Source organism: Anomalospiza imberbis, chromosome 6, assembly GCF_031753505.1.
Source record: "Anomalospiza imberbis isolate Cuckoo-Finch-1a 21T00152 chromosome 6, ASM3175350v1, whole genome shotgun sequence".
In the NCBI taxonomy this organism is placed as follows: Eukaryota; Metazoa; Chordata; class Aves; order Passeriformes; family Viduidae; genus Anomalospiza; species Anomalospiza imberbis.
In genome coordinates this window covers 61057231-61070616 of record NC_089686.1, presented here as the reverse complement: position 1 = coordinate 61070616, position 13386 = coordinate 61057231, and positions in this window count along the sequence as shown.

The window sequence follows — 13386 nt, the reverse complement described above, 5'->3', positions numbered from 1 at the left end:
GGGCAGGATGACCACCAGTAGTGCTGCTCAAAGGTCTGTGACACCGAGCATTGCCCACACAGGCTGTGGGTTCCTTGACATTTTGCTGGTTTGTGCTTTTCCTTCCCAAGCCTACATCTCTCTAGACCATAATCTTGTATGGCCTCGCACCCTCCGAACTATAGTTAAATCTGTAGAAGCCTTCTTAGGGTAAACTTAATCATGTCACAGGTACATTCTGTCTGTCCACCGATAAAATGCCAGTCACGATATCTAGCCCAGTGGTAGCTGTTTATCTATAGATACATTCAATATAAGATTACCTCAAGCCACTAGAAAAATAACTAGAACTCAAGAAAAAAAAAAAAAAGAACATCAGATTAACTATAAAAAAGTTCCCTCTATACATGAAAGAAAGGTGTCACATATTCAATTTATAATTTTTCTAAAGGATTGGGCCTCTACCACATGGTCCATAAGTAAAGTTCTGCTAGACAAGAAAAATTGATGATTTAGTAGTAAGTTGCTGATTTTCCATCAGCAAGTCTTATTATTACCCAAACCAGTAACAGCAGCCAGCCTCTCCTGCCCATTGGCACCCAGAAATGCCTCCCCAGCATTGCATGACTAACCAGAAACAGACTAAATCTCATCCCCATACCTAGACTACTTCTGTAATTTAAGAAAACAAATCAAAACAAAAACAATGGGATTGAATCAAAATGAAATAATAGACAACCAGAAGCTCATTTTTTTGTTTGCATTTACTTTTGCAACATGTTACAGTCTGCACTTTGGCCGGCAAGTCCTGTTGCCAGATACACAGAAATAGTTGTAAGAAATAAACACGTGCGAGCCCTTTCTGCAGGTCATTATAATGTGTACCAGTTTTGAGAATGCAAGTTGTAGTTCACATATACATAGAGGAATCCCAGGGACCCGCCCAATTCATAGCCCTGGGGAACCTGGCAGTTCACAGGGGCACTATCAGAAGATGCGATATTTACAGTGACAAACTGGCACCACTGAGGCAAATACTAATGAAGCAATGTCAGAACAGAGCCCACAGGGCTCAGGAGCTTCTACAGGTATTTTAAGAGAAACTTATGATCTCTGGTATCAAAAGCCACAGGAAGATCAGTAAGAATTAAAATTGACAATGTGCCAGAATCCACCTACTATGAAACAGAAGGTCACTACAAATCCTCATTAAAGCTGTCTCTCTGCTTTGGCCTGATTGAAATTTTTCAAACAGTTTATTATTACCATGAAGGTAAGGGCTGTAGTTGCCCTGCCACAACCTTTTTTCAGGACCTTTGCTAGAAAAGTAGATTTGAAACAAGGTGGAAAACTGAGAAATTGCCTGAGGCCAGCAAAAGGCTGCTTAATCAACTGCTCCAATCTCCAGCAAAGAAGAAATTCTTCGAGATGCCAAAGAGGTGTTAATGATAGGTATTATAAAAGGGAGCTGCTACAGTATATCTTCCAAGGACTGCTACAAAAGCCTTGCTGGCAAAAGATCAAGAAAACAGCTTGCAAGTTCAAGACCATATCTATAATAAAAGTACAATGTGACAGGTTTAAAATCCATAAGCTATGCTGAAGTACATAGTTCAGAATCCCAACGACCCAGCTGGAACTGAAGTTATTGAAAGCCTTGGCATTTAACCACCACAGAAAAAGGAAAGTCTCCAAAGCCTTCTGTCATCTTCTCACATCTCTCCTCTAGTAGACCTTATGCCAGGAAGTGCAGCAGCCCAGATTGCTTCTATGCAACCAGCTTGGAAATCCACCATGCTCAGAAAACTCGAGCAGTTGTTAATCACAAAGAATGCTCAACCGTAGCAGAACAGCAGCACTGAGTCACACAAAGTAAGACCCCCAAGCCCACCACAGGTTCTTGAAGCAATGGGACAAGCTGAGCAAGGATGGTCTCCCAGGAGCTGCCCCGGTCTCCGCAGCAGTGCCTTAGCAGGCAGTGAGGCCATGCGCTCACAGATGTACAGCGAGGTCCTCCCAGCTGAGCTCCTCTGGCCCTGCACTTGCCAGTTCCTTCTGCTCACCACACTCACTGCAGTCCTCCTGTCCCATGCACATCCACTCAATAAAGGAGTCGCCTGTCTGGGTCAGAAACCAGAAAGAAAATCAGGCAACATCAGTTGGTTGCTCCTTCAGGATCAGCAGAGTATCGCCGTACCCCCAAAGCCCAACCAAAGCACAAAATCTCCCAGCATCCCAAACCTCTTCTCCCAAACCCCAAGGATGAGAAAGGAGCAGCATTTCAGTAGTTCCATAAATCTGAGAAGGATCAGCATTTGTTCAGGTCTTTGGCAATCTCACCTCTTTTGTGCTCAACAAGCATTTCAACTGAGCAAAGTTTAACTAACTTTGATCCTGCTGAACGTTTTCTTTCAGCAATGGCACCACTATCAAAGACCTGGAATAACCAAAAGGGACTGTATGGAAACACAACCCTGCAGGGAAGCTATAGGGAAAAAAGCACACGGTCACACTCAAGTCCTGAGATAAGAGCTGGTCACACTCAAGTCCTGAGATAAGAGCTGGTGAGCGTGCTCTGAACTCTTGTGCTGGTGGCTGGAAGAGGTGGTGTGAAAATGAACCATTGAAGGAACAAGGAGATGTCCGAGGAGCTGGAGTGAGGCGAAGGACATGCACTATATTTCATACATAGGTGAAGTTCAGCAGTCATGGAATTCACTTAGAAAACAAGGCTGAGGTCTCCTGTGAGTTTATTAGTGATCCTTTATTGAAAGGATCTCCTGCATGGATCCACCTTGGGCAGCACCAGAGCCCAGCCAGGGCTGCACCCAAGATGAACCCAAATGGTCCCAAAATGCACGAGCGCTCCCGGGGGCTCTCACTGTGATCAGCTCTGCTCCATTGGCACACTGGAGTTCACTGTCCCATTCCAGCTTTAGCCCATGCAGTCCCATCCTGCTTGTTTTTCTCTCTCCAGCCCACGTTGTTGGTGCTCTTGGGCTGAGATTTGGGTCATTTGTCCTTGGTGCCCAGCTGGAGCAGGAATTGTTTTGTCTCCCTGCTCTGTGCAGAGAGCTCACCATCCCCTCGTGTGAAGCTCAGAAGTGCACACTGAAGCAGCACAGAATGTGAAAAACGTAAAAGCTGAACCTGAGGCATCATTTCCCCCTTTCAGAGGCTCAACAAGGCCTTTACCTTGTCCAGTCTATATTCTAAATATTTACTAATAATAGGTATTTAATAACAGATAAGTATCTAACAGTAGTAAACAACTATCAATATAAACATCTAATAACAGATAAATATGCAATAGTAAATGAACATCTAATACTGGATAAATATCTGATAACAGTAACTATCTAACAGTAAATGTCTAATAATATATAAATATCTAATAATGTTAATAATAAACAACAATAAACAGTAAAAAACATCTAACAACAGCAATGCCTTGCGCAGTCGGGTATCATGCAAAGAAGAATAATGATTATTGTGAACAGCTCTTTGGGCACAGAAGAGGAATCATTTAAAACAGGTTTTTACATCAGACAGTTTTTACAGTTGTTTCAGTTACTTGTGTCAATACCATAACCACCTTAGCTAAAGGAAGAGTGGATAAAAAATATCAGGTTATGTCACTGTAAAGAAGTAGTGAGGTCAGACCTTTGCATTTTATACCAATTCTGTCTTTATTTTATGCTGATGTAAGGAAATAAGGACTTTATGATCTTGTTCAAAACAAAACAAAAGTCAGTACCATTCCTGACAATATCATCCATTGTCCACCAAAAGCTGTTTATTTGTTTCATATTTACTATAAACAATGATCAGGGTTCTCCTCTTGAGCTCCATCTCTGTGCTGTTGCTGTGCTACTCGGATGTCACAAAACTGCTTTCACATTTGGGCTCCGGCAGGTGATAATCCAATGCTGCACCGTAATAAATGCATTAATGAAAACTTGAAACACTTTCTTGTAACCTGGCTTTCCTCAGACTTGAGCCAAGCAAAACACAGGAGTGCACTGCCTGTGTGCTGAACACGGTGACGAGAGGTGTGACTGGCACACAAATCACACAGCAGGCACACTGTGAGCTCATTTTTTCTGAAATGGAGATGCAGTTCCCTGGTCTGGCACACAGAAATGTGAAACTTTGGAACATAGTTATAAAATCCATCACAGCTCTCACACAGAGCCAGGTCTGTATTTCAGTTCTGCTGGACTGGACATGAGGAATATATGGATATCACAATCTAGCTAAGGGAAAAAAAGAATCAAACAGATGGGTATCTTCAAATTCTCACCATGAGAAGAATATAAATTGTGTAAACCAGATTCTCTGCCTGTGTTTTCAGTTCAACTCCTCTATGCTTGAGTACAGGTTATCATGATGAATTATATTTTCTTTTGAATTTGTTCATTCACTAGGAGTTTTTGGCAAAAGCATAGTCTGAAGTCTTTGTATGATGATGCTCAAAGTTCCTTAAAGTTTTGTCTGCAGAAACTAAGCACTTATATAATGAAAAACACAGGAGGACACAGAATTACTTAATTCCACAGCTTTATCCCAAGAAATAAATCTGCTGGAACCCTGCAGTTTTGCAATACATGATCCTCTTAAAGCATGATCTATTGCTTAGATGTCTACATACAAATCAACTGATAGTGCCTGATATTGTTTCCGCTAAGAATTATGTCTGAAGCTTTTCTAGGAATGTGGCTCACATAATTCCCCTTTTGCATGCCTGCAAGAACTCCCACAAAAACCAGTAAATCAGCAATACCTGTGGGTACAAAATGTGTTTCACATCTCCACATTTTCAAGCTGTGAGAAAAGCTCAGAGTTTCCACTTGTTTTCACAGCAGTAGGAGGCTGGGCCCTGGTCATCTGAAACATCCTGTGGGGCTCCAGATGCACACCACGACGTGGTCACTCAGCAGCCAGGCACTCGCCCACCCCCAGGTCAGTGTCCCACAGGGCATGGTTGGCACGGTGTCACCTTCTGCCAGGGAATGCAGCAGCAACGTGAGTGCCAACAGGAGCAGCAGAAATGGTGGAGATCGACCCTCCAGTGCCTGGCTGTGCCTGTGCTGTGAGGATTAAACTGATTAGCAACTTGGCAACACCATTTTATTTTCAGCTTGCAGTGAGTACCATGATCCCACTTTGAGCTTCTTGCATGGGCCAAACAGGAAAAAGGAACAGGTACAGAAGAGCAGGAGTTAAGATTAACCACAAACCTCCTCACTTCTGACCCAAACAGGAAGCAAGCTACCACCTTGTCCTTGCCAACAGCATGCATTTACAGGCTGGTCCACAGAGGAAAACATTACTCCTTCCTCTTCGAAAAACTTCCTGTTTGGGAGATAAGGAGCAGAAAAGATATTAACATATCATTAATTATGCAAACAGAATGCATTCAGGTGTCTGGATTAGGAGACAAAGCATTTGGATAGAATTGTAGAATCCGTCAGGTTGAAGAAGACCTTTAAGGTCATCAAGAGAAACCATCAACCCAGTACTACCACCTTGTTCACCATTAAACCATGCCCTCAGGTGGCACATCTACATGATTTTTTAACACCTCCAGGGATGGTGAGTCCTCCACTTCCCTGGGAAGTCTATTCCAATATTCTGCATCCCTTTCTGTGAAGAAACTTTTCCTACACCCAATTGAAACCTCCCTGGGTACAACTTGAGGCCATCTCCTCTCATCCTGTGACTTGTTACGTGTGAGAAGAGACCAACACCCACATCATCACAACCTCATTTCAGGCAGTTGTAGAGAATGATAAGTCTCCCCTCAGCCTCCTCTTCTCCAGGCTAAACACCCCCCATTTCCATAAAACAAAACAGGGAACAAGGAGGAAAAATCCATTCTGGGATTGGGTCATTCTTCACACAAGAAGCTGGGTCATTCTTGTGTGAATATACAGATGTTCTGATAAGTAAGATGATGGTTTAGCACCATTCATAGGCAAAATATAATTTCATTTGTCCATAAACCACAAGCCAAACTACAGCAAAGACACTGCTTGCCTGGAAGCTGACCAAATACATTTCTCCTGAAGTAGCCAAGTACATCAATAATACTCCTCCAAGTCTTTTACTTTTCACTTGGCAGTAATTACTTTACTTACTCCACATCACTATTTCATCTTTGTAAAGATGCATGGAGCCCCAAAATAAGCTCCTACTTCAGCACAGCGCTTAAGCACATATTGAACTTAAGTAGGTTCATCAGGGATGTTCACCTGCTCAAATCAGCCTTGGGATCTCTGAATTCAGACAAGCACCATTAGCACTGGGAACAAGAGCACCTGTCCATCACAGCCCAGGGGAACGATTCTGTCTGGCCCTGACACCAGGGGCATGGGGCAAACACCAAAACACCCTCCCTGGGGAGGAAAAGGACTCCTTCCCCAACAGAAACTACTGCAGCTCTGCTGCTACACAGCAAACAGCAGGAGCATCTGGCTGTAACATTAAATGATGCTCTTACAAGTGCCTAGGGCTGTGGGAAAGAAATGCTGAAGCATAAATGCCTAAAGTGAGTAAAGGAGCAAAGGAACTGCCATAATGGACAAAAATAATCCCATACTTTCCCTCCAAAAACAGGTACCACAAGTGAATATATAAAACATTGTGGCCTGGGCAATTAAATGGCAGCCTAACTACAATGAAAATCTCAGCATTATCTCAGTGTTCAAAGGCTGTCTTCCATGTAAATCAAAAGAGGTTCTCTCTCTTTTATTTTTAAAACTCTGAGCGCTGTCTGACCAGGTTCTTCTGTGCTACACAAATGAAAAGGGAGGCCTATATTAGTTAAAAAGAAAAAAAAAGTCAGAGACAAAATTAGTACATATATAATAATAAAAGAGCTGATAAAGAATATTCTGCCTCAAAGTTCATGCCAAACAGGAGCAAGAGCCTCATGATGCTGACAACAGGTACTTTAAACCTCAGGTCAAGGATAGTTGCTATATGCCCTGTCAATACACTGTTAACCATGATGGATTTGGTCCAGTGACAGATAATCTATTATGCACTCATACTTCAACCCCACTAAATCAAAGATAGTTTGTCTAGCAGAACAAAATGACACAACACAGGAGAAGGCACAGGGACAAAGCAGCAGTATTTTTTTCACCCAACATTCTCCTGTGAGAGAAGGGAACCAACATATAGCAAAAGGTCTAGCAAAACACAAATGCTTACGTTTCTGGTGGATGTAGAAGAGCAAAAGGAGAACACTGTAATTTAAAAATATTTACTGATGAAAGAAAAGCCATAGAAGTTCTAGCAAAATGTCAGAGAGAGTTGGAAATGGCCTAAACATAAAGAACAAAGTAGGGAAAGAAAACCTGCCCCTGGAGCCAAGCTGTGTGGAGATATTTATCTTAAACTTTGCAGTGGGGGAACAGAACCAGGCTCACATCATTTCTCATCACCTTCAGTACAAGGGTGGAAAACCAAATTGGATTCTTTCCAAGTATCAAATAGCATAGTTTACACGCTTTTATTGCTTGGCACAGACTTGCAGTTTCCAGCTTATTCTCCCTCCTGGTCTTTCCTTATTTAATGTGGATATCCATCTGCCTGGAGACAAGATGTCCAGGAACAACATCTTCCTACGTGTATCCCAACACTGATATCCTAAAGCTAAGGACCGCCGAGTGCCCACCCACCAGTCTGCATGAAAATGGAGTGCATCCATCCTCTTTTATTATTCACCCTTAACATCCTGATGTTTGCAGCATCGGGAGCCTGTGTTGGTAAGAGGCAACACATTTCTGTGAAACAACTGAACTCCATTAGTCTGTCACCCAGACACCCTTTTTTGGTCACAGGGACTCAAAAGAAATGGACCCATGCCATATAAAGAATTAGCAGAGGATGTAAGCAGCCTAGGAAGTAGAAGGCAGGTGCTCTGTGCACATACAGAGCCTGAATCTGACCATGGAATGCTCTGCTGCTTGGCATCCATACCCCACACCCATCCATTTCTTTACGGATAACAAACCAGCAGCTGGTTACTCTAAACTGGGTGAGTGTGGGATAGCCAAAGCCCAGAGGGCACTGCAGACACCTGCAGGGTGCAATGACAGCACAGCCCCAGAGCAGAAGTGCTGCACAGACTCTGCAGCTGGCCCTGCCAGTCCAGGGATACAGGGATGTGCTCCACCGTGGAGCTGAGCTGTCCTCTGCACACCAACCAGTGCCTCCCACAGCTGCACAAAGGCGTTTGGGGCTGTGCTGAGGCACATGATTGCTGTGTAGGGGTCTAAAGGGTTAATAAATAAAACCTCCCCCTCAGGCCTTTTCTTTTCGAGGTCTACATGGCGTGGGCCAAAACTAATTTTCTCTCCTAACTACATCTAGCAAGAAAAGCTCAGCCGTACACAGAAGCTGTGTAATATTTGACAAGGACAAAAAGACTTGGAGAACAGTGAAATATTAACCTGGAGATAGTGTTCATGCCCCTCACCATTTAATACGGGACAGAAATAAGTGGGTCAGCCCTCATCACAGAGTAAATAAATAATATTTCACATTCTATTGGGCAAGTACAGTATATATTTTCAATGTAAAGTCATTTTACCAAAGCCAAGTAGCCTGCAGATATTTTTGTGTTTCCTCGGCTTCATTATATCCTTCCCTTAGATTATACAGACATAGATTTTTCTTTAATTAAAGTAAGTATACTACAGCTGTGTATAATTTTTCTCCTCAAGCTTTGCAAAGCGTTGTCAAAGCAAAGAAGGAAAAAAGCCCACCATAGTAGTGATGGTGACCTATTTCAATTCTGTGCAGCCAGCAGAATCACATTTGCTTCAGCTCTAAATGCCAATTTGAAAAATTTAGCACAAGCTTTTTTCCTTCTAATAATAGAGACCATTAATAAGTAACATTTACAGATTCCTTCCAGCCTTTACAGCATCTCCAATATGCAAACCCTGGTATTTTTGTAAAGGCTGAACTCCAGAAGACCTCTCAAGAGGTACATGGATCAGGCCTTCAGATCATATGAGCCTACCCTGATACCTCCAGGGGTTTAGGGAAACCATTTCAGCTTAACCTGGCCGAGGAACTGGCTCACAGCTTTAAAAGGTATTTATTTTCACTCTCTGACTGACACTGCAGGCCAACAAATCTAAATAAAAACTTTCATTTCTGCCAACAAGCCCTGTATCTGACCAAGAAGCCATCCCATTCTCTACTTAAAAATAAATCACATGTAAGTGTGACCACAGAGGGGACACGTGTTCAGCTGGCACAAGTGGGCACAACCCTTCTCTTGTCAGCACAGCTGTGCTCTGTTCCAGCAGCTCATCTGATCCAGAGTTTGTGTACGTGAAAACTGACTAAACACACGAGAAACAGAAAGCTTAAACACACGCAAGGTGTGTTTATATGGTCAATCTAAAATGCATCTCATTACCAACAAAGTTCTCCCCCCAAAACACTTAAAATTAAACCATTTAATGCTAATGAAAGTAGTTGCTCTTAAAGCAGCCTATCTCCCCTCAAGCAGCTAAATTAGGCTTATGAAAAGAACATTAGATGACGTACTCATTTCTTGTTACCACAAGAAGAGTGACTTCCTTGGCTGGATGATTTTTAAAGAAATCACATGGTGGTGATATAATTTCCCCCTGGTTAATAACTCTGGTGTGCCTGAGAGGCAAAGAGAGAGAAGAAAGGTCTCATTACACCGAATAAAGAGCAATTTGAGAACACCTACCGTCAAGTTCAGCAAGGCAAAACAATTTAGCCATATATATTCACATATGCTCAGTTCACTAGAAACTCTACGTCAAAGCCCGGATCATGCCTGACTCATTGGAGAGCATTCACAGGGCACAAATTGCAGACTGCTTCCTGTAACAGGCAGAGAAAAGAGAAAACACATTAAGAAAATGCAGTCCTTGAGTATCTTGCAAATAGAGAATGTCTGCCTGAGCTACCTGTCTTGCAGTCTTTAAGCCCCAAAGGCATAAACTTGTGCTGTATTTGCTGACTGTGACAGAGCCATACTCTACCCTAAATGCATAATTAAAAAAAAAAAGGCTCACATCAAAAGTAGGGAGGGATGTTTGGGGAAAAAAAAGGAAAAAAAAAATCACACACACACACAAAAGGCACAGTCACTTGGAAGGAGGCCACTTCCTCTGAAAAGTAGTATTTCAGTAATATTTGATGCATGAATATTCCACCCCACAACCAGCGTCTCAGCCCATCTGTGCCCTGCAGCCTTGCTACCCCAAAAGCAACACCTGAGAAATAAACACCATCGCGGTCTATTTCACTGCGTACAGAGGGGCTAATGAACTCACATTTGAAATAAACCAGTCATTGAAGCTTGAGTGCAGCCATTTATTAAGGCACTAGTATATTGTTCTCTGTCCAAGAAGACTTCAACACAGGAGACATTAAACCATAAAACCTTTACTGCCCGGCCAGCAGAGCTGCTGCGTGCCTGCCCGTGTCCATGGCACTCCCCGCACTTCCACAGCCCAGGGAAGCGCTCCTTCAGCTCCCGAGGGAATGAAATAGCTCACCGGAGCCAGCTCCTGCCAAAGAACATAGATAACTTTAAACACATGCCCACCTAGGAGCCAAGCTCTATTTGTGCACTTGGGAACAACTCGGCTAAGTCTGGCGGAGAGCTCCCAAACAAAAGTAACAAGTCAGGAAGAGGCCACTGGAATATGTGAACTCGAGACTGGAGAGCTTTAAGGACAAGATCTGAGCAAGCACGTGGAGGTGTTTGCCAGCACCTGAATGCAAAGCCTTTCCTCAGACAAACGCAGCAAATCCCGACCCCCTGGGTCATCTTTATCACCACCCACTCAAAACTTGCAGGAGTTTGGGAAAAGTAAAGTGAGTGGCCCTGAGCATACACTGGAGACAAACTCCGTCAAAAAGCCTCCAGTGCTCACTTCCCGCCATTGGGTAGCTGTCGCCGTAGAGCAGGACAAGAACGAAAATGACTCCAAGTCGAAGGCAAGAAAATGAACTGATTTATTTCAAATGTACTGCTCTATTTATAGGGAACATCGTGCAGACTAATTTCATTGGTCTTAGAGTAAAAACATCTCACACCATTGGTGTGCAGTGAATGATGCACGGTGGCAGAACCTATCTATAAACAATGTGAACGACAAGATAGATTAGAGAGTTATTTACATGCTTTCCCAAATGTCTCCCAGGCTCTCACCTGGATAGAAAACCTTCTCTTTTTCTCTCTGACTGAACTGAGAATATCTACAAGTAGCGACGTCCCTCAGCCCTGACCAGTCCCTCAGCCTGGTCCTTCAGCCCTGTCCTGTCCCTCAGCCTGGTCCTTCAGCCCTGTCCTGTCCCTCAGCCTTGTCCTGTCCCTCAGCCCTGTCCTGTCCCTCAGCCCGGTCCTTCAGCCCTGTCCTGTCCCTCAGCCCTGTCCTGTCCCTCAGTCCTGTCCGGTTCTTCAGCCTGGCTCCTCAGCCCTGTCCTGTCCCTTAGTCCAGGCCAGTCCCTCAGTCCTGTCCCTCAGCCCGGTCCTGTTCCTTAGCCCGGTCCTGTTCCTTAGCCCGGTCCTGTGCCTCAGCCCAGCTCCTCACCCCTGTCCTGTCCCTCAGTCCTGTCCCTTATCCCTGTCCTGTCCCTCAGCCCAGCTTCTCACCCCTGTCCTGTCCCTCACCCCTGTCCTGTCCCTCACCCCTGTCCTGTCCCTCAGCCCGGTCCTGTCCCTCAGCCCGCTCCTGTTCCTCATCCCTGTCCTGTCCCTCAGCCCAGCTCCTCGCCCCTGTCCTGTCCCTCAGTCCTGTCCTGTCCCTCAGTCCTGTCCTGTCCCTCAGTCCTGTCCCTCAGCCCAGCTCCTCACCCCTGTCCTGTCCCTCAGTCCTGTCCTGTCCCTCAGTCCTGTCCCTCAGTCCTGTCCTGTCCCTCAGTCCTGTCCCTCAGTCCTGTCCCTCACCCCTGTCCTGTCCCTCAGTCCTGTCCTGTCCCTCAGTCCTGTCCTGTCCCTCAGTCCTGTTCCTCACCCCTGTCCTGTCCCTCAGTCCTGTCCTGTCCCTCAGTCCTGTCCCTCAGTCCTGTCCTGTCCCTCAGTCCTGTCCCTCAGTCCTGTCCCTCAGTCCTGTTCCTCACCCCTGTCCTGTCCCTCAGTCCTGTTCCTCACCCCTGTCCTGTCCCTCAGTCCTGTCCTGTCCCGTCCCTCAGTCCTGTCCCTCAGTCCTGTCCCTCACCCCTGTCCCTCAGTCCTGTCCTGTCCCTCAGTCCTGTCCCTCAGTCCTGTCCCTCAGTCCTGTCCCTCAGTCCTGTCCTGTCCCTCAGTCCTGTTCCTCACCCCTGTCCTGTCCCTCAGTCCTGTCCCTCAGTCCTGTCCCTCAGTCCTGTCCTGTCCCTCAGTCCTGTCCCTCAGTCCTGTTCCTCACCCCTGTCCCGTCCCTCAGTCCTGTCCCTCAGTCCTGTTCCTCAGTCCTGTTCCTCAGTCCTGTCCCTCAGTCCTGTTCCTCAGCCCTGTTCCTCACCCCTGTCCTGTCCCTCAGTCCTGTTCCTCAGCCCTGTTCCTCACCCCTGTCCTGTCCCTCAGTCCTGTTCCTCAGCCCTGTTCCTCACCTCTGTCCTGTCCCTCAGTCCTGTCCCGTCCCTCAGTCCTGTCCCTCAGTCCTGTCCCTCAGCCCTGTCCCTCAGTCCTGTCCTGTCCCTCAGTCCAGTCCCTCAGTCCTGTTCCTCACCCCTGTCCTGTCCCTCAGTCCAGTCCCTCAGTCCTGTCCTGTCCCTCAGTCCTGTCCCTCACCCCTGTTCCTCAGTCCTGTCCCTCAGTCCAGTCCCTCAGTCCTGTTCCTCACCCCTGTCCTGTCCCTCAGTCCTGTTCCTCAGTCCTGTCTTGTTCCTCAGTCCTGTCCCTCAGTCCTGTCCCGTCCCTCAGTCCCGTCCCTCCGCCCGGCGGGGGCGGCGCTCAGGCGCCACCTGGCGGCGCTGGGGCGGCCCGTCCCTCATGCGGGGCGGCCGTGCCCGGTGATCGCAGTGGATAACGCGGGCGGCAGACGGGGCTCCCGGCGAGCGTGTCCGGCCCTTCCAGAGGGAAGGCAACAGGCCAGGAGGGGCCCTGAAATTGTCCACTCATGCTCGGAATTAATGGGGTCTTCCCGTCGCCAGACGGTCCGACAGACCATCGTGCGCCAGCAGATCGGGGGGGATGAAAGACTGTCATTTTGTTAAAAGTGCCCCTGCTCCCTGGCCCGCATCTGCCCGAGTGCCCTGGCTGCTTGCAGACCGGCACCAAAGCGAGAGGCGTGGCAATAAAAACGTGATTTAGAGAGGAGAAGGTGCTGAGCTGCCCGGCAGCGGAGGCGTGGGCGCCGCGGAGAGGATCCAGCTGTGGAACGGGGGAGGGAGAGCGAGAAGGGACAGGGACAG